The 23904-nt window shown below is 39.6% G+C and overlaps 1 protein-coding gene, 1 long non-coding RNA gene and 1 other non-coding gene across 15 annotated transcripts in view; 1 reads left to right on the forward strand and 2 right to left on the reverse strand.

Annotated features, from left to right (window-relative positions):
- TENM3 (teneurin transmembrane protein 3) overlaps nucleotides 1–23904 on the forward strand; it is a 2452009-nt gene that overhangs the window by 2082726 nt on the left and 345379 nt on the right. The gene's annotated exons all lie outside the window — the stretch shown is intronic.
- TRNAK-UUU (transfer RNA lysine (anticodon UUU)) lies at nucleotides 11380–11452 on the reverse strand. Its single transcript has one exon. It is a non-coding gene; the product is annotated as a tRNA-Lys (tRNA).
- On the reverse strand, nucleotides 19710–23824 carry LOC147343544 (uncharacterized). Of its 3 annotated transcripts, none has more exons than XR_015156093.1 (4): nucleotides 23660–23824; nucleotides 23333–23486; nucleotides 22408–22442; nucleotides 19710–20050 (listed from the first exon to the last, which is right to left on the reverse strand). It is a non-coding gene; the product is annotated as an uncharacterized LOC147343544 (long non-coding RNA). The 3 variants fall into 3 exon arrangements; XR_015156092.1 differs by having other exon boundaries at nucleotides 23569–23788; XR_015156091.1 differs by having other exon boundaries at nucleotides 23333–23788.

Consider the following 23904-nt stretch of genomic DNA (forward strand, 5'->3'; position numbering starts at 1 on the left):
CGTGGAAAGAGGGTTTCCGGGTCTACTAGGGGTTCACAGACACAGAACTGGGACCTGTAGGGGAGACAGAAACCAAGAACGTAAGAGATGAAAGCCCTTAGAAGTCACATCTCAAAGTGGAGAGGCAAGTTTTCTTATGTCCTATGTACTTCTCCATTTTGGAAGCCACTTGCTTCTAGCATATACATTGTCTGGATGACCAGGAGTTGACTAAGTGCAAGGGAAAAAAGTTGAGTGCCGTAGAAATAAATCTAGTTCTTCCAGGGACTAGCGAGGTTTCATCACTGGACAGCTTGCAGAACAGCTTGGGAAGGTAATTCTAAAATGCGTGCAGTGTCACCCGAGAAGTGACATTTTGGAATAAAACTTTCCCTGTTAGTCTGTTTCTGTTTTGTAGATAAGTTCATTTGTGTCCTAGAAACTAACATAACGTTGTAAATCAACTATACTCCAATTTGGGGGGAAAAATAAACTTTCCCTATTAGACTAGTTGAAACCCAAATTTCTGTGGGCCCTTGTGTATATCTTCATCACCCTTACCCATCTTCATCTTCATGTCTATTATCATCATCCTTTGTTATCTTCTGGTCCTCTCACTGCCAGTCACTCTGAGAAAAAGGCGATAGAAAAGATACCATCCCCAAAGTAAGTGACAGCTTAGAGACACTAATGATTATGCAGTGTCACTTCCCTAAGCCAGTGGCCAAGCGAGGAATAAACTTAAGCCCTGGCACAATACACTCATCCTTCTAGATCAGAGTTTCTCCCCTTATTACATGCTGTATGTATGACTTTTAAAGATAAAATAAATAGGAGGTGTATTGTCTTAATTCCCATTTGTTGCTGGGTGCTCTCCTGAGAATTCCCAAAAGAATCCAGAAGAGAGAAGTTCTGTTAGTCAATGTTTAGCCTCTGGCCATAACTATCTTCAGATTCAGAGCAGTAAGGACGAGCAAGAAAGCGAAATGTGAGAATCAAAGAGAACTGAGATGTCTGCTCTCGCATTCATATGGATCTGTTCTATATTTATGCTTATTAGGATTCTTTTAAAACAAAATAAAATAAAATGAAATGAGCTATGAGGAAAAGAAACACTCAAAGCTGTTTCCAATCAGCAGGGAATATTCATATTCTTGATTTGCAGCTTATGGAGGTCTGAATCAGCTAGCCAAGGTCCTCCCGACCATGACTTCAGGGGCTGTAATGGCCCTTCAGAATTCCCAGGTTCCCGCTGAAGTTCATCATCCTGGATTACCATTGGTTGAAGGTCGGATTTAAATGCCAGCTTTGCAATTTTCTTCTTAGGCAATTGCCCTGGGAGATGAATCCCACTGAGGTTAAGAGGAAACTGTCTTAAGATAACTTCCTAAATACGTCCTGGTAAAATATCCCTCATCTCCAAGCTCAGTCTTCTCTTTTTTTGTCTACATAAAAACCAGTTGTAATGCAAATGCAGCCCTCTGTCATAAAACACTTCTGAAGCCAGGCAAAATTCTTTAAATGCAGTAAAGGTGCCTACTTATCAATGGGTAGCTATACTTTTGTAAAAATCCCTTTTACAGGAGTGTAAGCTGTAACATTAGAAGCTGCTAAGGCCAAGTAAGCAGTGGGCTGTAGTTCTTTGCAAATGGCATCATGAAGTGAAGTTGCATCTTTTGAAACCGAAACACATGAATTCTGTGGTGGCCTGGAAGGTGTCCCTGCGTTACTTTGACCTATTGTCACATCAACATCGCCGCTTCTGTTGTTGGCTTCGGGTAACCTCATAATCAAGTCCCTGCTGCCTTAAAAATTAATTATGATAAGAATTTCTTTTCAGTTCAGACTGTTCAACAATGCCTCACGTGCAGGCTGCAAATTATGAAGTGTAAATTAGGGCATCACTGAGCAGGAAAGATCCCAAGGAACCAATTTAAGAATTCTCTCTGGATTTGGTGGAGACCTGGAAATCATCCCTTCTGGAGGAATCACTTGAAATTAGAATCTTAGAATCGACTTGCCATTCAGGTTCACTGTGTATTGGGCTGAACTTTCTTGGGGAAAAAAATGTGCTAAATGTATGCGAACAAATTTTTAAATTTTGCCTCTCATAGTACAATTCCTTATTAAAAAAAATAATCACTTACAACTGCCATGCACAATTCTCAGCAAGCCACTTACATATTAACTTATTTAATACTTACAGCAACTCTATGAGGTAGGTGGTATTGGTGCCCCATTTTACAGATGATGCAACTGAGGTTCAGAAAGTAAGAGATGGGGAGGTCACAGAGCTAGTGTCAGCCAGTCTTACTCCATAGTCCTTGCTCCCAGTTTCAAAATTATGCTGCCTTAACAATTTGGCTCAGTTCCTGCTGCTACTGCTGCTGCTAAGTCGTGTCCGACTCTGTGCAACCCCATAGACAGTGGCCCACCAGGCTCCCCCGTCCCTGGGATTCTCCAGGCAAGAATACTGGAGTGGGTTGCCATTTCCTTCTCCAATGCATGAAAGTGAAAAGTGAAAGAAGTTGCTCAGTCATGTCCCACTCTTAGCGACCTCATGGACTGTAGCCTACCAGGCTCCTCCATCCATGGGATTTTCCAGGCAAGAGTACTGGAGTGGGGTGCCATTGCCTTCTCCTCAGTTCCTGAACTCTCCTTTATTAAATGTACAAAGTAGGCAGTAAATAGTTTCTAAGGTGTGCTGAATGAGATTACTTTAAAGATTAATTTTCCACACATCAAACTTCAGGAACACCAGTCATCCATTTCCCAAGACGTTCTGAGGTCTGAAGGAAAGAATCAAGCGTGCGCTTGGTGGGTTTTCCTTTCGGATGGCCATTGGGCTTTAATCCCTTCCCTCTGCTTCACCATTATCACCATTTTGTTTGTTTTCCATCTTCTAAAATTTGTCAACATCCTTTTCTGCTGTCATTGCATTTCCTCTTCCCTTTGTTCATGTGCGTATGAATTTAAAATTTTTCTTTACTGTCATTTTATTTTCAGAGTATGAAGTATTTACAGAAGAAGAGGTGGGGAGAGGGTTATGAAGAAGATATTAGTTATTTCTTCACATCCTTAAAACCCTTTCTTCCAGATCACCTTTTATTTGCAGAAGTTAAAGTTTAGTCCCAAATAGCTCTGAATATGAAATCCATAATGTGAAAGTTTTCACAGCTGTGGTCAATATGGCTGCATTATTCTTCCAGACTGCTTGGCGATGTCCAGTGTTCTAAAAACTGCTCACTCCAAAGGCTTGAAAAATGGAGTTAATGAAGTTCAGTGAAATAAACTGAAAGTTGAAAATCAGCAGTGAGCAAGGGAACAATACCACTACAAAACACTCGTGTTTTCTAAAATGTATGCAAAGCTTCATATGTTAATACTTCAAATTCCAAGATGGCCAATTTATTTTTAAAATAAGAAACACCTGTTTATCATCAACCATAATAATAAGATGTTTAATTTTGAGAGAATGTTTTTGGCAGTTGCTAATAAGCCATACTTTAAGATTTAAAATAGTTTTAATATATTCTAATGAGCTACTTATAAGGCATGAGGAAGAACATTTAGATGTTTCTTGACTTTCACTGATATTCAGTGACTATTAAACCTATACTTTACATTAACTTTAGTCATTCTTTACCCATATTATAGTTAGTGGAAAAAAGATACTTAACAGTTCTATTACTTTATCTTACGTGTTGTATTACTCAAGGAAAATTAAGGCAGGATTATCAGTGTTCCACAAATATATTCCTGAAAAAGCATTTTTACTTGTAAAAGTATATGAGAATTAAAATGAAGTATATGAAAAAGAAACCCTACAGTAAATAAGCTAAGGATTGTCATTCAATTATATTTTAAATTGTTAACTAGTCCAATTCTTCCTACTTTTTTTGTTTGCAATTGGTAATAGTCTACAGCTAAATAGAATAAGTTAAAAATTTTTAGAAACATTAAAAGTGGCAATTTAGCAGCACTTTCTGAAAAAGTAGAAAAAGCAAAAATGTAAATGGAATATTTCTTATAAATTTCAGTGTAAAAATATCTTAATAAATCTTTAATGGCAATTTGCATTTTCATTTCTCAGATTTGAAGCTTTCAGTTAAAGTCTTTTTCCCTAGCACTTTATTTTCCCTGTTGATTTATATTTGTATACAATTTTGTTCATTTTGACCGTTTAATTGCTGTTGTCTCTGATTTAGGCCTGAATTTTTTAAAATGTACATGACCAAAAATTTTCAATGTAAGAATATTCAAAATAAGTGTTTAATTTGAAGATTTTGCACAAATTTTGCCATGTTACTATCCTTAAAAGAAATAATGAATGGACAAAATTAATATAATCTGCTTAAAATGAGCTAAATTGACCTGTTTTTAATTTAATTCCATAGAGAAGTGAGTATGTTTGCTAGGGGCAGGATCAGCTATCAACATCCTCCTACCTCCAACCACAGACTTGCTTTTTTTTGTTTGTTTGTTTGTTTTAACAATCAAGGTTAAGAGGAATTTAAAAGGAAAGAATAATAATATAGAGAAGAATGCCATTTTTATGAGTTAAAGTTTTGCTGACATTATCTCCTAAAATCACCAGTTATAACTTAAATGAAAGAGCAGATACATGCATAGCTAAATCACTTGGCTGTATGCCTGAAACCAATACAACATTGTTAATCAACTATACCCTAATTTCTGGAGAAGGGAATGGCAATCCACTCCAGTATTCTTGCCTGGAGAATCCTATAGACAGAGAAGCCTGGCAGGATACAGTCCATGGGGCTGCAAAGAGTTGGACATGACTGAATGACTAATGACCCCAATAGAAAATAAAAGGTTTTAAAAATAAAACAACATAAAAATACTGGAAATTTATTTACTCAAGAATTTTATGTTATTCACAAGGTAATGGTTACTGGCACAATAGAGTTTTTACTTTAATCTGTATTATTAACATTTTATCCATCATTTTCTTAACTTGAAACAATCAACAGAACAGTAAAATAAGGTATAATGTGTTAAGAAAAATATATTATGTAAAAACTATATCATTTTGATGATATGGCATAACATAGATAGGAAAGATATCTGAGATGTTACAACAACATTGAGTGCTTGTACATTGATCCTTATTTTTAGACTTTTTTGAGAGTATCCACTTGCTACATTATTTTGCTTTTAATAATGAAGATAATCATCTAAGGAAATAAACACTTGACTCATTAACTCTTTATTTTTCTTTCCAGACTAGCCGTTGTACTTTTAAGTCATGGCTTCAGAAAATAAATTTTGTATAATTTAGGGGATTATGTGAACTGAATTACAGTCTCTGGAGTGATCAAGGAATTGTTTTTTATTGTTTTAAATTTCTTAAAAAAAAAAAAGATCAAGCAATCCATATCATTCCGCTTGCCTAAGACAACTACTGAAAACATTTGTATTTCTTACATATCCTAAAGGCTGATCTTGTCTAACTCATATTAACCTACTCTGTAAGGATCACAAATCTTCAGACAATCTCCTATATCTAAGTAATTTATTTTCTGTCAAACATATAAAACAAATCTTGGTAAAACATTCCATTAGAAAGGGAGAGAGTTTGGAGGAAATTTTTCCGTGGTGGTATGCCCTGCATTTTCAGGAGTGTCTGATGAAACACAGATGTTTCAAAGTGCCCACAAGGATGGTTAGTCAAGACCAGATTGATCCCTGGTTAATCTCTGAAACCTCTTGCTTCCATTCTTTCTATCAAAATATATTGCTTTCTTTTGCTGAATGAACTCAACTGAGTTGGCCACAAAAGAGTTGAATCAAAAACACTCAAAGTGGAAATTGAACATGTTAGGATTTCTGCAATGGTTTATTATGCATTTCTTTCCAAAATGTTCCAAATGTAATTTGGTTTGGGAGTAAATGTCTCTTTTACTTTAAGCAGTGCCAGTATTTACACATGGACCATCAGTTCAGTTCTCATGGATATTTTGCAGTATTCTGACAAATAATGGATTTACCGGAGAAAGTAATTGGTTGCATGGGTAGCTTAGCTCCTTCCACATTCCGATATTGGACAACCATGGAGAATGCAGTATTTTATCTAGTTTTTAATCTTTGACTTAAAAAAAAACTAATGAAAGCAGATACACTGCCCTAGAAAAATTTTTAAATCAAAGAAGTGACCTGAAGATAGTTAATACAATTACCAAGGTAATGACGAAGGACTGTCACACCACCATTGACACTTAGGTAAATCTCTTTTCAGAAACATGAAGAAAAACATGAGTGGATGGATGCTTTTTTCATCATTTTCATTGTGCTGTCAATTTCCTTTGTACAACTAGAACCCTACTTTTACCAGAAGTTAGAATAAAATAGGGATTAATTTAGTCATTAATGTCCTTTGTGGTAAACTAATTGTATTTCAGAATATGTAGACCTTATTTCAATATCTTAATATCTTTTGGGCCCAGATCACTTTCTTTAATATGAAACAAAAACCTGTTATTATCTCATTACTTGATCCGACAAGTATTTTAAAACTTTATGTGATTTTGAACCTAGGCTTAATACTTTGACAAATATAATTTAAAATATTAAGATTGTTAAATTTACAGAATAATTCACAATCTTCTAAAGAGAAAATAAAATACCCCCATGTTCATTATCTGTTGAAAAATATTGAATTTCCAAACATGTTTCCAAAATATTTGCCTTTCAGTTTTGCATATTTGTATTTCTAATTTCTTTCATGCTGAGGCATCTGTTCATGATTTCTAGCTTATTTTCAAAATCTTTTTGTGTTACTGTTCAGATTTGATATTTAAATTCTTTATGTGCTGAATGACTTCTAGGGACCCAGTCAGTAAGACTTTTCAGATTCATAAATTTTTAAAAACATCATCGTGGGTTTTTTTCACCTGGGAAAATATTCCACTTTTGACTTATACTCGTTGAACAGAATCTGTGTTATAACTTTTGTTTTGTTTTGACGTTTGCACATTCAGATGTATTTGTGATGGAGATCACATTTCTGAAAAATTATTTTTTTAAATATAGCCTTAATTCCAGAATATAGAAGTGAAACCTTAAACATGCAAAAGGGAGTTTCCGTTTGCTTTGAGGGAGGGGTGGCCATATTTTGAGAAGAACTTCTCCTTTGGGAGAGAAAGGAAGCCGGGTTCCCCAGGATGGAACTTGCTTGGCTCCCTTTTCAGCAATGGAATTGTTACTCATTAAGGTAAAAGCCAGGCTGTGGTTTGGGTTATATGTGTTTTCTGTTAATTCACTTAAAAAATGCTTTCCTTCCATACATATTCCTTGTAAACTATAAGTCTACAGGATAATATATATACCCATCTTTATATATGGCCTTAGAAAATGACATAGATAAATATCACTTTGTGCTAAAAATAAGCCCATAGTAATAAAGAGGTCAGTCCGGAGTCACAGGGTACATAAAACAGACTGGATTTTGAGTCATGACATCTACACAGACTGCAATACTGCTGAATTTTCATATTAAGAGATTTTGGCTGAAGGAATTCAGACACATACACAGTATGGCCCCAGAAATCTTGCCAAGAAAAGTTGAGTTTAAAATGTAGGGGAACTGATCCAAGAATAGGCCTCAAACATGTTGCATTCATTACACGCAGCTGTGTACATGAGAAGTGACTTTTTATCCCCACCTACCAAAACCCTATCCAGAGCTGTCACTTTTTTTTTTTTTGCCAACTTGCTGACCTTTCTCTTCCCACAAAAGGGAAATGTGATTGACAGATGATTATTCAAAACATTTTGGCAATAAAAAAAAAAGCATGCTAATGTATTTGCTCTAAATACAAAACATTTTTAAAGAGACATTTCTTACGAGCTCAGTTTTTGTGAGTAAATATTAATTAACCATTGTTATGGAGAAAACCAGCCTGGAGAGAGAAAGCTGGTGGATACTGCAGTGGGTGCTTTTGGAATATAAAGATTTAGAGGTACTCAGGTTACCTAGGTATGATCAAGAAACTTGGCAAAGAAAGAAAAACACAGAAACCCGTGTCCATAGGCCTGGAAGAAACAAATGTCAATCATGACACATGAGCAACGGTTGAGCCAGGTTTTACGGAAGTGGAGGGAGCATTGAGAAATACCCATCGCTAACCAGTATGGTTGGAGAAGGCAATGGCACCCCACTCCAGTACTCTTGCCTGGAAAATCCCATGGAAGGAGGAGCCTGGTAGGCTGTAGTCCATGGGGTCACTAGAGTCAGACATGACTGAGAGACTTCACTTTCACTTTTCACTTTGATACACTGGAGAAGGAAATGGCAACCCACTCAGTGGAGAATCCCAGGGACAGGGAAGCCTGGTGGGCTGCCGTCTATGGGGTCGCATAGAGTCGGACACGACTGAAGTGACTTAGCAGCAGTAGCAGCAGCAACCAGTATGGTTATCTGGTTAGGTTACATATTCTCTGCTTCTGCTTCTCACACCACTGCTGGTTGATGTTCCCCCATTTTATCTGCAAACCTAGCTTCTCCAAAACAGGATCTGATCAATGGATTCTAGTCTCCATCTAGTACAGAGTGCAGCCCCTGTTGGTCAGAGCAATCCTGACAGACATTTACTGGATGCTGGCCCTGCCAATAGTTGGTTTTCTTTGGGTCAGCTTTTAATTCCATCAATCACTTGCAGACAGAGTTCCAGGAATGATGCCATGAAGCCAAAAACAGGGATCTTTGGAAAGCTTTGTGTGACTTGTGCAGCCCATATATTTTATCATAAATGCGTACATTAAAATAACAAAGATTTTTTTTTAAATATATGATGCCTTTAAAAAATATTTTACTCTGCTAAATTTTCCAAGCAGAATATTTTAATTTCTCCAAGAGGAAGTACATAATACTAAAGAAAATAATAAGGGGAATGATTTGTATCATTAGTTTTCCTGACTCTGATGGAAACTAATTCTTATGAAGGGCATTGGATTGATATAAGTGCTTCCCTGTTCCAGTAAGCACAGTGGATAAATACTGTTTAGTCTGGGTGCAAATATGTCTGGCACACAGGGAGTAAAGTCTAATATTTCCCAGTGCTAGGAAATATATTCTGTCTTTTGACCCAATAGATCCTGAGACAACTTCTTCCAAAGACTCTAACCAACTCCATTTTTATTTTTTTTTGGTGAAATATATTTGGGGATTTTGTGACTGTTGATATTCCAGAAACAGGAGGCTAATCTTTGCATCTTCCAGACTCAGAGTTTTTGCCAGTTAACATACAACCAAATGCATCTCAGAAACAATAACACTGCCTCTGTTTCTAAATTCTACTCCAATTCCATAATATCATAGGATTGTTAAGCATTGCTTGGCATTGTTGGACATTAATAACCTACTCTAATTTTTATTTGTGTCCATGAAAATTGTTTAATTTTAGCTTTTAACTCAGTGATTGAGTGCTACATTATGAAATTTATTTCCAGGCACATATATAAATTGCATAAGCAATTTCTTCATGTGATATAAATGAGTATGATAAAAATAGAAATGCTTAAATACTTGTTTTAACTTATATCACACCTACAGTTTAAGTTCTTTAGATCCAGTTTTAGTTTTTTAAATAATTTATTGCCTACAGTGATTAATTGAATTAACATTTCTGTTAGTGCCAAGGAGTAGAACTGTTTTGCCTTACCAATACAGATCAAATTCAAATGATTGGCCTTGACATTTTGCAAATTTATAAACCTTTATTACTGTAGGATCAAGTCATTATCTAACAGCTACAGTTGGTAATTAATCCATAGTTCAAATTCAGTTCAGGTAGACCAACTTTATTCAGTGTCTACACATAGTTAATACTGTGAGAGATTGACTGTTGAATGAAATATGAACCCTGCTTTTGAATTTCTAGTATATTTAAGTCCTATGATAAATACGTTTCATAGATTATCTCATTTAATTTTAACAAAAATCCAGTGACACAGGTATTATATTATTTTTAATTTACATACATACACGAGGCTCAAAAATGGCAAGCGGTTTACTCAAGATCACACACCTAGTAAGTGGAAGAGGCAGGATTTTTTTTTTCCTCAATGTGTGGCTTGCAAGATCTTAGCTCCCCAAGCAGGGATCAAACCCCTGCCCTCTGCACTGGGAGCACAAAATCTCAACCACTGGACCCCCAGGGAAGTCCCAGGAGACGGAATTTTAACTCAGGTATGAATGTACTTGAGGACTTTATGACTGTTCATATTTCACAAACGGGAGGATAATCTTTGCATCTTCCAGACTCAAAAGAATTTTTGCAAATTAACATGCCACCAGTGCCTGTCAGAAATAATGATGCTGCCTCTGTTTCTATGTTCTTCTCCAATTCTCTAGTTTTAAGGCAATATGTAGAATGCAATAAGTGTGATTTTTATGTTTTCTTAATTTGATGACTATGCAATAATCAAGCATATTATTGATTGATTACTGACATCTAGGCTGCAGTCCATGGGGTCTCTAAGAGTCGGACACGACTGAGCGACTTCACTTTCACTTTTCACTTTCATGCATTGGAGGAGGAAATGGCAACCCATTCCAGTGTTCTTGCCTGGAGAATCCCAGGGACGGCGGGGCCTGGTGGGCTGCCATCTATGGGGTCGCACAGAGTCGGACACGACTGAAGCGACTTAGCAGCAGCAGCAGCCACCACGGGACAGGAAAGCTTTCAGGTCAGGAAGAGGAGACATCTAAGATGAGACTGAAAGAAAAATAGGACTTAGCTAAGAGAAGATGGATGCTAGTCCAAAGATTAGGCATATCCTATGCACGGTGCCAGAAATTGTCACTGTGATTGAAAGTTCAAGGAGATGTGAAGTCACAGAGTGTCTCATCAGCTCTACTTAGGAATTGGGATGTTTATCACAATGGCAGTGGGGAGTCATTCAAAATTTTTCTGTCAGGAAATTGGTATGATGATTTGTGTCTTTTTGAAAGATTTTTCTGAATGGAGTATGAAGAATGTGAGAGGAAGGTAAGAATAGAGGCAGGTATGATATTACATCCAAGTGAAAAATGATGGTTGCATCAACAGAGGTAGACATGGTAGAGATGAAAATTGTGAAAATGGTGGAGGGCCTATGGGTTGATTCAATGTAGGGAATGGGGAAGGCGGTGCCAATAAAAGAAACAGCTTCCAAGTTTCTTGAGCATTTGGATGAACACAGATTTTTTTGTTCACTGACTCCAGGAACCCAGGAAGAGATGGAAGCTTGTGGCAGATGATTATTTTATTTTATTTCATTTCATTTTTTTTAAAGGAGAACTACTCAAAGTCAGGGTTTTGGTTCAACTGTGATGAGGTCTTTATGTTTATATTATTTTATTTTTTTGGCTGCATTGGGCAGCTTGCAGGATCTTAGTTCCCTGACCAGGACTTGAACCTGGGCCCTCAGCAGTAAAAGTGTGGAGTCCTAACCACTGGACCACCAGGAAATTCCCTAAAGATGATTGTATTAGCTTTGAACATGTTGCATTTTAGATGCCTGTAGACATCCTGTTGAAGCCATTGAGTGATTGGCTATGAGCCTGGTAGGCAATTGGAATTAAAGGAACAGCACCCAAAATTCTTGCTTGGAAACCTCACAAATGGAGGAGCCTGGTGGGCTACAGTCCACGGGGTCGCCAAGAGTCAGACGTGACTGAGCGACTGGCACTTTCACTACTGGTCAGTTAGGCCTTGCCAGGTGGCAGTGGTTATGGAAATCAGAGAGAAATAAAAGGCGGGGGGTTGGGCGTACAGAGAGAGACAGAAAGGAAGAATGCAGTAAGTGGTGGGGGGCGACCGAAGAAGGACGTCTAGACAGAGGGAGTGATGTGACAAAGTGACAGGGAAGGGGGAGAGGTGTATGTGAGAAAAATCCTATGTCAAGTGCAAGGTAAGACTGAGATGGTTCTCCTGGATAATGGTTGGTGATGCGGTTTATTCTGTAGTCAATAGGGAACCAGCGAGGCTTTGAGCGTGGGAGGAGCATTTGCTAATAAGTCATTGGAAGGTCTGACCCGAATGTGGACTGGAGTAGGGATGCAAGGACCGTGGCGCAGGCTGTCGATGCATCTAGGGTAGATGTGAAGAGATTGAGAAATTGGGTAGGATATGTAAGGAAATTTAAAGAAAAAGCATGGATGCAGGAGGGACTTCTGAAAACAGAAGTCTTCCCACTACTTCTGACCCAGGGACAGGAGATGACTATTCAAATGGTAACAACTTGGAGTTTAAAAAAAAAGAGAGAGAGAGAAAAAAATCAGAAGAGGGATCTGGTTTCCAGAAATCTGTATCTTGTATGTTATTTAGAACTTAATGATCATACTTCTTAGAATTAAAAATAAAAGAATAGTGTATCCGTATATTTTATTTTTAAACTTGCCTTTTTTCCCTGTTTTCCTGGAGCTTATAAGACTCTATTCCAGAGATTAGACCAGATGATATTTTTCTTTTCCTGTGCACTACAAGAAAAAATAAAAAGGACTTAGAAATCCGTTTGGAAAGAGTCAAATGAGAGAACTCAGTAATCCTTACCAAGAGTGGCAGTCCTTCGTCCTAGCTGGGCTGGACCACTGTGGGGCAGGGGAAGACGGGGGTGGTGAGAGCAGCCGCAGGAGCTGAACAGAAGGTCTGAGCACATCAGTTCCTCAGGAGTCAGTACAACAATGGATAGAGAAAAGATGTGGGGCATTTCTATGGGAAGCCCTGGGACACAAGTTGTTCTTTCGTTGGCATCTCTGAAGTCTATAAAAATATAATTCTGGCTATATACCAAGAAGCATCTGATGCAAAGTCAAACACATCAAGAAGGCTAAATGCCATTTTCGCTCAAGTAGCTGTCTGTGCTGGGGGGCGAGGGGAGGTCTTTCCATGGTTTTTGCCGGTGGTCCTCATCAGTTCCGTGGTTTTATGGAAGTTCTGGTCTTGTTCGGGAGAATCCCTGCAAGACTGAAAGCTATTTCTCTTCAACTGTATTGCTTCGGACAGTCGACAAATACAGAGTTTATTACATGACTTCTTCCATCCTCTGTGTTTACACTGCAGGTGAATTTTTTTTTTTCCTTTAGTGACCTGACTTATGGGTTGGTTATTATGACTGTTTCTCTTTTTTTTTCCAGAAGTCTTCTTTCAAAGAACAGAAAGGTTTTAATTCCCACTGAAAAGAAAGACAGGGGACCCCAGCCTGTGGACCCAAGTGTTAAATTGCTTTTGAAGATGGGGCAGTTGGAAGCTGCTAACAATATGGAGATCAGACATTCTGTCTCCAGCCTGGGAACAGGACCGACATCAAGTGAACAGGCAACTGCTTGCCTGCCTGTCTTCCTCCCTCCAGATAAAGGCCCAGAAGGGGCAGCTGCCAGCCAGGAGGAATGTGAAAAAATAGGAAATTGATTTGAAATAGGATTGGGAAAAAGGCAGAAGAGAGTATTTAAAGAATTTTCAAATCTTTTTAGGCATGAGTAGATACTGTCTCAGCAGAGAAAGGTCATCTTTACATACTCTCTCATACTTTCTGCCTTTGGACCCGAAAGCCACCAAAAGTCACAGTCGAACAGGTATTAGAAAGCCCTGAAGTTGGTTTATTTCTTCATAATTAGAGGGAAATTGGATATGGATATATATTTAACTCTTTGACAAATCTTCTCAACCCTTTTGAAATAGAAAAAAAAGGAAATAGAAAATTATAAACCTTCTGATTCTAGGCTCAGGAAAAGTAGATTGTTTTTTTCCTGCTAGTTACAATGATAATTAATTAAATTTCACATTCATCAGAGGGGGCGGGGCAGTAGTGTTTGACTGTGAAGGTTGAGGGCATTCTAATTTTCTATTGACAGCGGTTCTTTCGGTTTGATAGATGCCTTTAGGCAAATTATAACGCCTCTCTCTACTTTTTTGCTTAAGGAAATATGAGGAGGCGGTCATGTTAGGGATATTTAGAATCACTAGTAAATAGAGGAGATGTTTGTCTTTGGGGTCATACTCACTGGCTTCACTGTAAGAAGGCAAGAGGGCTCCACAAGGAGCTGTAAGTTTCTTTCGGCTCCTAACGTGTGGTGATGCTCTGTGATCTCTTGAAGGCAGGAAACCAGTGGTGTGCTTTCAATCGGTGGTCCCCAACCTTTTTGGCACCAGGGACCATTTTCACGGAGGATAATTTTTTCACTGACTGGGGTGGAGCACGGTTTCGGGATGATTCAGCCACGTTATTGTTACTTTTATTGTTGCTGTTCAGTTATTCAGTGGTATCTGTCTCTTTGTGACCCCCTGGACTGCAGCACACCAGGCTTCCCTGTCCTTCACTGTCTCCCAGAGTTTGCTCAAACTCATGTCCATTGTAGGTGATGCCATTCCAACCATGTCATCCTCGCTTGCCCCCTTTCCCTCCTGCCCTCAATCTTTCCCAGCATCAGGGTCTTTAATTGTGTACTTTATTTCTAGGATTATTTTTATTATATCAGCTCCACCTCAGATCATCAAACATTAGATCCCAGAGGTAGAGGACCCCTGCTCTAAACTATACTTGCACCCAGAGCCTCCTCTTTGTGGCCCACCTTACTTGAAGTTGTTGATAGGATACACAGGCAATGAAAGACAAGAGACCTTGCAAGAGATGTAAGTTTTAGCTGAGAAGAATAAATAGATGTGATTGCCACTGACGATATAATAACAAACCATGTGATAACAATATGATAACAACACATAATAATAGGGCTCATGCATACCTTACTGCTTCTCTTGGCTTCATTAATCATCAGTGCTGTCCTTATGAAATGGAGAACCTCTCACCTCTTACAGACAATAGATTGAGGCTGGTATCGCAACATATGAAAGGTTAAAATATGGAGTGGAATAAAGCTGAGAACAGCTGTTTTCTAAATCACATCTGCCTTAAAATGTCAACATATGGAAATGACTGACCCCTTTTACTCTTTCTTTACTCTTTACTCATTCTTCAAAATAAAATTTGATCTTTATACTGTGAGTGGAGGGACAGACAAACAAACAATCAGGCCAGTGGAAAATCAAGATGGATAAAACAAAAACATGAAGAAAATGAGAAATGAATAGAAATACCTATGAACTGAAAACTCTTATCCTAGAACATTAAAGGAGTAGGAAGAAACTCTTGCACGGCCATTTAAGGGATTCAGAAGGCCCGAGAGATATTCCCCTTTTTAGAGGGAAAAATTGAAGCCCAGATAAACTAAGATTTAGCAAGATTACACAGCCCATCAGAAGAGCTATGTCCAGAACCTGAATTTCCCAATTCTCAGAGAAATTGTAGACAAGTGGAGAAATCCCTGAAGGGTGGACTGTGATGTGTTTTCACTGGTGTCAGTCTGCAAACTATCAAAGCTGCTTTGTTCTTTACAGGTTCTTTTCTTTTGCACTGAGCCCATTTTATCATCCATTTCAGTTGTGTCTCTTCACATCACCGAAGGCGTGGACAAAAAGATGCCTGCTTATCTGAATCACAGCCACGGATTTTCCTATTGTTGATTATGACACTACATTTTTTTTTAATTAAAATTGCTAGAAAAAATCAGCAAGCAATGGAATAAGCTTTTTATGGAGTGAATATGTTGCTATAATTTAGGACCTTGCTCACTAATCATAAATTGTTGTTAATCACAACTAATCTAACTACTTTTTTTCCAGTTAGAAAAGTCCTCATTATAACTATCCTTCTGAAACCCTACCAGAAATTTCTTGAAGGGAAATTTACCCAACATCGATTCTAGAACACAAGCAAGAAGGGCACAGTTATTCAGCCTAGACTTGCACCTAAATATTAGAGCCTTTCTACTAATTCTAGACACCTATATCATCTGGTTGAAAGCTATATTGGACTCTGTAGTTAAAGTGACACTGTGATATATTGATCTAATGAGTAATATTATGAAATTAATTCAAAAATACTCTAACTTGTTCTGCCCTAATCTTTAAAATTCATGTGAAGGAAATCACATTGTGCAAATCTTTTTTGGAAGATCTTGCAAAGGCCTTTGGCCAAAAATAACACAGAGTTCTACATATTTTCACAGTGGTTCCTATTTTGGAGTCAAAGTGCCATCAAGGAAGGTAGACGAAACACCTGTGCAGTCTTGAGTCAAACTCTTCACCTGGACACTTGCCTTAATGGGTCAGGATCTTCAGACTGCGGTGGGACGGCCTTGGGGGGTTAGAGTCACCTTGCTTTGCATCAAATAAATAGATGCCCTTACTTTGCCTTTCAATTCCTCTCCATCTTTTGAAAGACCTAATTCCGTTTGTGCCAATTCTAGAAGAGACAGCCCCTGAAGCTTGCTGTCACCCAGAAACTGCAAGCCCACAGGACTAGATATACCGTCACTGGAGTTTTCCTCACCTGTCAGCCTCTGTCTCTACCTGTTTTTCTCTTTACTCTCCCTCACCTCCCCATTTCTAGAGAATTCATTTCTTCTCATGTGGTACCTAAGGTGTACCTTTGTATGATTCCCTGTAAACTCCTACCTTGCCCCTAGCAGGACCCTAAGCATACTTGTTTGTTTGTTTGTTTTTAATGAACCAAGACAGATACAAGGTAGAAATTTGCCTACAGTGTATTTTCCCCTACAGAGTATTTTAAACAATGGAAATACAGTTTTCTACATTAATTTTAAACTAGTCTTGCCCTGTGAGGTTTAAAAATGGCATTTCAAGCCAAAGTATCTAAGGTGTTTCAGGCACATAATAGGCATTCAATAAATGAAGTTGAATTCACATCTATCAAAGTGAAAGAAGCACTGTCAATAGTAAATTAGAATCCCTGCCACCTTCACAGCCAAAGACAGAACTGTCCTGCCCCTCTGGTGAGGGTGAAATTTAATTATCCTTGTAACTAGCAGGGGACAAAAAAAATCTACTTTCCTGAGCAAAAAATTTACAAAAAAATTTTAATTAAAACTTTTTAAAATTAATGATTATCCAGATTTGTTTTTCAATAAAGACCTTAATACCTATTTGCAAAAATGGTCTTAATACCTAATGGGTTCTTTGGAAATTTTTTGATATTATGAATTTTGAAGAGTGACTCTAGAAGTTTAACCAGTAGGGCTTCCCAGATGGCACAGTGGGAAAGAACCCACCTGCCAATGCAGGAGATGCAAAAGATGTGGGTTTGATCCCTGGATTGTGAAGATCCCCTGGAGGAGGAAATGGCAACCCACTCTAGTATTCTGGCCTGGGAAATTCCATGAACAGAGGAGCCTGGCAGGCTACAGTCCATGGGGTCGCAAAGGGACTGAGTGACTGAGCACGGGGACTTTGTGTGATTTCTGTCTTCTCTCCACTGCAAGAGGGATTTGACCTGCAGGCAGCTAGTGCCTTTACAGACAACTACCCACCTGACCACATCACTTCATCACTAGCCATCAATGAATGACTAAATTTTAGCATCTGAACAGAGAAAACAAATTGTTTATGTATATTTCATTTCAAAGATCTACGGCCTAGCTTTCTGACATCTGAGTTAGTTGTCAGTTTTTGAGAACTAACACAAAAATATGCTTTGGAGTTAAGTGAGTGGAATGATGGCTGGAAACAAATAGTCCAGATTGAAGAATTTAAAACAGTTCAATCATCTTTATTTATCACATACCCATGTACTTTCAAAGCACCTCCCCCAGTGTGTTCTTATTGTCAAAACCTACAAATAAGTTGAACCCCAATAAGTTGCCAGCATGGACAAGCACTGCCACCCCCGGGTGAGCCTGGGAATTCGTCTTGCTGCTTTGGGACCTTGGTCCCACCTGCCAAGGGTGAGTGGCACTCCCTCTTTCTTGGCCACTCCTGTGCACCTCCATGTGGAGGTTGACTCACGTAGAACTGGGGTTCCACACACTGCTACGCACACACTTGTAACATTGCCTTAGGACATTTGGTGGCTTGATTGGGCCCTCAGCTCTTGCTATGTTCCCAGTTCCTGGCATCCCTACCCCCATCTGACCTCTTTTTTTTTTTTTTTTTTTTGGGAGCGGGGTATGGGGTGATAGAAAAGAATAGTTTTATTGCTTTGTCATACACAGTGGGGCTAATGACCTCAAAATTGTGTCCCAACCCAGTGGGATTTGGTGAGGAGTTTAGAGCAAGGATCAGGGTGTGTGCAGGGCCTGCACTTTTTAATCTGGCCTCAAGTGGTCTCTTGATGAGCTTCTTGAGATTATCACATTGTGATCTTCTCTGGAATGAAGAATGCTAGCTTCTTGCATTTGCTGGAGTTTCAGTATTGTTCATGAATCTCCAGTGTTCTGAGTCTCTCTCCACTGGACATGGCAGCATCTCTGAGTCACAGATCACCATGTGCTGCCCTGCATGATTGAGTCGCTTCTGGTTTCAGGACCTAATGAAGCTCAGGTTCTTGATGTCTCATTGCAGAAAGAATTCAGTGAGAGACAAAGTGATACGTGAGACGTGGATTTATTCAGAGAGAAACACACTCCACAGACAGAGTGTGGGCCATCGTCATCTGACCTCTTGCTGGCTCTCTGGATTTTTGTCAAAGCTCTGTGCTCCTGGGCCGGTCCTGCTCTCACCCATAGAGAGGAATGATCTCTCTTCCTTACCCACGTCCCTCCCACTTGGGTATCTGCTGGCACAGGACTGAAGCCTGCTAAGCCTTCTGGATAGTGTATTGCTTGATTGCCCCCCTGCAAGGCGTCCAGACCTCATTCCACACACCCACATCCTATTCCCCTCCTCTCTGCCTGCCTGGGCTGTGGAGGACCCAGCATGCTCCTGCCCAAGGTCATCCTCCACCCAAGGTCATCTGCCTTAAGACAGAAATCAGACCCAGTGCTTTGGACACACCATACATGTGACTGATTGGAGATGAAGTGTCATAAGTCTTCATCATGGGTCAGATTTCAGAAGTCACTTGTGGTTTTGGCGAAATAACATAAGGCTTCTAAAAATAAAGAAGAAAACTTATCTTTTAGAAATGAATTTGGATGTGGGTCATTTCAAACAGTTGTGAAATAAAGAGCTATATTGTGGGTGGGTTTTTCTGTAGTTTGGATCAAAGGATCACCTACATAGTATACTAGCCTTTTAGATTTACTGTAGACATCTGTGAAAAATTATGAATTGGCCTTTATTATGTCTTTTTTTTCAAACCTTTATTTCTGTTCCAGTGTAAATGATAAGTGAACTTTACTGGAAAAAGGACCCGGAAATATGATTTTAAAATAAAGTTTATGTCAGCTTATAACAGAGTCCACACAGCTGTTCGGGATTTTTGTGCTCCTGACAAAATAACACTTTACAAAACAGAAGATAAAGTCTAAAATTTTATTTACAGCATGTAACTAAAGTAATTGTACAATTATTATGTACCAATTGATGTCAGTGCACTGTAAGTTCAGTGACATAAACAGTTTCTTTGATATATTGGTTATTTTAAAAGGAACAGTTACATATAATGTATGCGTGCATGCTCAGACACTAAGTTGTGTCTGAGGCTTTGAGAACCCATGGACTGTAGCCCGCCAGGCTCCTCTGTCCATGGGATTTTCCAGGCAAAAATAGTGGAGTGGGTTGCCATTTACGCCTCCAGGGGATCTTCCCAACCCAGGGATCAAACCCACACCTCCAAAATCTCCTGCATTGCAGGCGGATTCTTTACCACTGCGCCACCTGGGAAGTCTGTATTAACAGAAATATCAGTAAAAGTGGAAGTAACCTGACAAGTTTTTCCGAACAATTGTTGAAAATATTTATTTACAGCAGAGACAAAAAATGAAATATCACATTTCATACATGCATTACTAACAGAATACAATGCTGAGTTTAGTTTCATAATCAATTGTATAATTTTTAACCAAGCCTGTTTAAAGAAACTAAATTTTGGATTGACAGATACACTTCCCTATTGTTGTTGTTTAGGTGCTCAGTCATGTCCAACTCTTTGCGACTCCATGGACTACAGCCCGCCAGTCTCCTCTGTCCATGGAATTTCCAAGAATACTGAAGTGGGTTGCCAGTTCCTTTTCCAGGGTATCTTCCCACCCCAGGGACTGCACCTGCGTCTCCTGCATTGACAGACAGGAGAGCCACTGAGCCACCAGGGAAGCCCATGTTACTTGTTCCCTTAACGCCAAACGCAGCTTCAAAACGTAGGAGAAATCAGATGTCGTGCCTCTTCTTTTTTCCCCCTCCCAAATCCACAAATGATCGGTTGTTAAAGTTGACTATCATGTTTTCAAATCTTTGGTGTGGATTATCCTGACAAATCTTATTTTGAAAGTGAACTACACTCCTAATACCAGTTTTTACTAATGAGTCGATACTAAGTGTTTAGTGAAATGAGTTAAGTTGAGGGCCTGGGGCTGGGTTTAGTCTCTGACACTCCATGTGGGCTCTTTGAGCTCAGGTTTCCTCATTTATAAAATGGGATAATAATATTACTTTCTCACTGGGGCTTTAGAAAATTAATAAAAATGGTATATGTCAAATGTTCAGTATAGTGACAGTCATACAAAGTGCTCAGTGTTAGTTTTTATCACATTCACATATATAACACAGCTAAAAGTGTTTGATTATGATTTTTTATGAGCATCTCTGAAAATATGGATTTGGTGCTTAACCATTAGCAAGAAGATAATCATCCCAGTTTTGGTTAAACTCTACTTTTTCTTCAAGGCTTTGGGCCTGTGTAGCAAAAGGTCAGCAGAACTCTTAATATTAAAGCTAAGTTGGTGCCAATTTGAAGTAATAGCTCATGCGTGGACTTTTTTTTCCTAAAACACAATTTGCTTTGATTTGATTTGGTTCATGCATTTTTAAAAATCTTTTTCGTGGTGTGCAGTCATTAGGCTTTTATGCCTAAAGAACTAAATTCAGTTATAAGTAAAATTCATTTAACAGCACAAGTATGATTCCATGTGGTTATTTATTTACAACATAAAATAGCCACATAATTCAACATATTTGATAGCGTCTGCTCATGGAACTGCGGGGAATTCTGCAGATCTCAGACAAGAAATGCTTAAGTTATAGAAGGCAATATCCATAAGGCTAATTATTCCTGACAGCAGCAATATGGCAAACAATAGGAAATGAAAATTCACGTTTAATGTGTGCCTTATTATGTGTCTGGGTATGTGCTTCTTCAGTGGAGCCCAATATTGAAAAGATGGCAGTGATTTAATGCAGGGATGGGTGTGGCCAGAAAACCTTGTATCTTTTCTTGGGAAGATATATATGGAAACAGTCCTTCACTTTTTAGCAATAGAAACTGTTTAAAATCCCATCTCTCCCTTTCCTTCCCCATGGGCTGCTGCTGCTGCTCAGCTGTGTTCAAAGTCAGCCCTTGATCATTCTCAGGGGATAATGTCTTGGTCCAATTTGAAAATAATTAGTTTTGTATTCAGAAAAGGTAGAATTAGATATACATGTAGAAGATTCCAATGTAGTCCCATATAAAAATTTACCTAACCTGTATCTGATATTTGTAGATGGGCATGGCTTAATTAGCATGTTAAATTGGAATTTTAATAAATGCTATCCATCAGTGACCAATTTACATAGCATTTATCTGGGGAAATGAGCGTGCCAAGTATCAGTCTTCTTGAGATTCATCTTGACCCAAGCGGTGATTTAAGATTTAAAAACCTTTCATTCCTCAGTTAGAGTGTTTATCTTCCTGTCTCCTAATGTTCTAGTTCAAATCCAGATCTGATCACTGGTGGCATCAAAAACATGGGGGGTATATATCTGAAGCATTCACAAGCCCATGGATCTGGGGAAATTCTAAAGGTGCAATGTTGTACCTATTTAATTCTTCTTAGATTCCAATTGAATGTGTTTTCTTCATATTACAGGATCTATAACTGTTCTATAGTATTTATTTGCAATTACTTCAGGCAATCCCCACCCCCTGCCACCAAGAGTCACACACATTACAGTCATTTGTGTAAGTATCCTTTTCAAAATATTATGACTTACCAAGATATTTGCTTAAGAACTTAGAAGTCTTTCAGTGCCCCACAAAATACCTATTGTTCTATTTTTTGACCCAATTTTACTAAGGAGAATTTCAAAACCTTGAAATAAGTTTGAAATTTAGACTGTGCCAAAGGAATGTTAAAATACTTTCTCTGATATCTTAATGATGTCCTCGTTAAAGAATGGAGCTATTGATCACTCAGGAAAGAATAAGCAGTATACTTGCAATAATCACATAATACAATGTGTTTGTGAGCTGCAATTAGACAAGAGTCATTGTTACTGAAAGAGAACACTGAGGTGCAGAGACCTTGCTTGACACTGAGAAACATCAGGCATTTCCATGAGAGACAATGGACGACGTTAGACGGTAATGAAACCTGGACAGGAAAGGTATCCAGTAAGAGGTAGGTGAGCTGTAGTCACATGGCTGTAGCTTTACCTTTAAAAAGCGACCAGAGTTCAGGTAAAGAAAACCTAAAGAGGGAAAAGAAATTACAGTTGTTGGATCATGGAGATGAGGAAAGAATATAATCTTTCTTGGGTCTTATTCACAAATGAAGGAAAAACACAGATGCTTTCTTAAGTAGTCCTTTTTTTGGTGTACTATTTTTAGATGAGAGTTAAAATGTGGAATGACAGCTAATGAGGTAACGGTTATGTTGATTGATCCTGGTATTGTAAATACTGCTTGTGTTGTTTCTTTATTCATAATAATACTTGAGGGATTTGGAGGGACTGGAAGAAAACACGGGTGAATCTCTGGACATTTAGTCATCCCCTTCTTGGTTAAATGGAGGAAGAGGCTGAAGGGGATGGAATGTTCTAGAAGAAAGAGAAATTAAAGGGAGGAGGGACGCTGTCCCAGAGGCAATGCAAAAATCATGATAAAAGTGGATCTAAAGGGAGAAAAAGGCAATTTAAAAAAAAATTAAAATGTAAGATCTTGCAGTATCAAGTGTTTTGCATTTAAAAGTAAAGGAAGCCACATTAGGTATTCCAGATACGGGTTGTCCAGCCCTGGTGCATCATTCAGAGTTAGCTCAGGCCACTTGAGCACATGCTTCCAACCCCGGGGACCTCCTCCCCTCCCCGGGGCCCCCTGGCTGGCGTGGATGCGGTCCGAGGCCCTGGAGAGCACCATAGGCTCGCGCAGCAGCCCTGCCGCCCGCCCGGGGGCCCCAGGGCCGACCTGAGTGGCCGAGCGCCAGCAGCCCAGGCCGAGGGGCGATCCGGGCCGAGTCGGTCCCCGCTGCAGTTCCCAAGCGACACACACACACATGCACACACAAGCCGCGCCCGCCGCCGCCGCTGGACTCCAGGCCCCGCTGGCGACCCCTCCCGCCACCTGGACCCCCGCCGCCCACCTTCCCCGAGCAGCGCGTCCCGCCAGCTCCAGGACTTAGTTTGGCCGCGACGAGGGGGGCACGTGGCCACCGCTCGCATCCGGATGAAGTCCACGCTACCGCCGTGTGAGGTTTACCGGGTGGCGACTCGGGGGGGTCGAGATTCATTCCTGTGCTGGGGAAAGAGGTTCTTTTGTAAGCACAGCAAAGTCGCGCTTCTGGAGAAAATCCGATTTGGAAAAAAAATCTACTGCAACCTGCAAAAGCCCAGGAGGGAATATTGATGTTTGAGAGTCTGCGTGTCCGTGTGTGTGTGTGTGCGCGCGCGCGTGTGTGTGTGTGGAATACCTCCAATCGGGGTCTTAAGAGCATGCCTGGAACCAGTTTGGGATGCAGTTTTCACACGGCGTGGGGCATGGCCGTGGAGATGGCCCGGGCCGCGTGCATGCATGCATGCATGCGTGCATGCGTGTGTCTGTGTGTGTAGAAGGGGAGGGTCAGGGGGCGGCAACCGGGAACGCGGGCGGCGGGGCGCGGGGCCAGCGGGGCGGCGGCGGCGGCGGCCGGGCCTAGCCCGGCCCGGCGCGAAGGGG

Source organism: Bos grunniens, chromosome 27 (genome assembly GCF_055505025.1).
Source record: "Bos grunniens cultivar Pamir isolate PY7600 chromosome 27, Bosgru_T2T1.0, whole genome shotgun sequence".
NCBI lineage: Eukaryota > Metazoa > Chordata > Mammalia > Artiodactyla > Bovidae > Bos > Bos grunniens.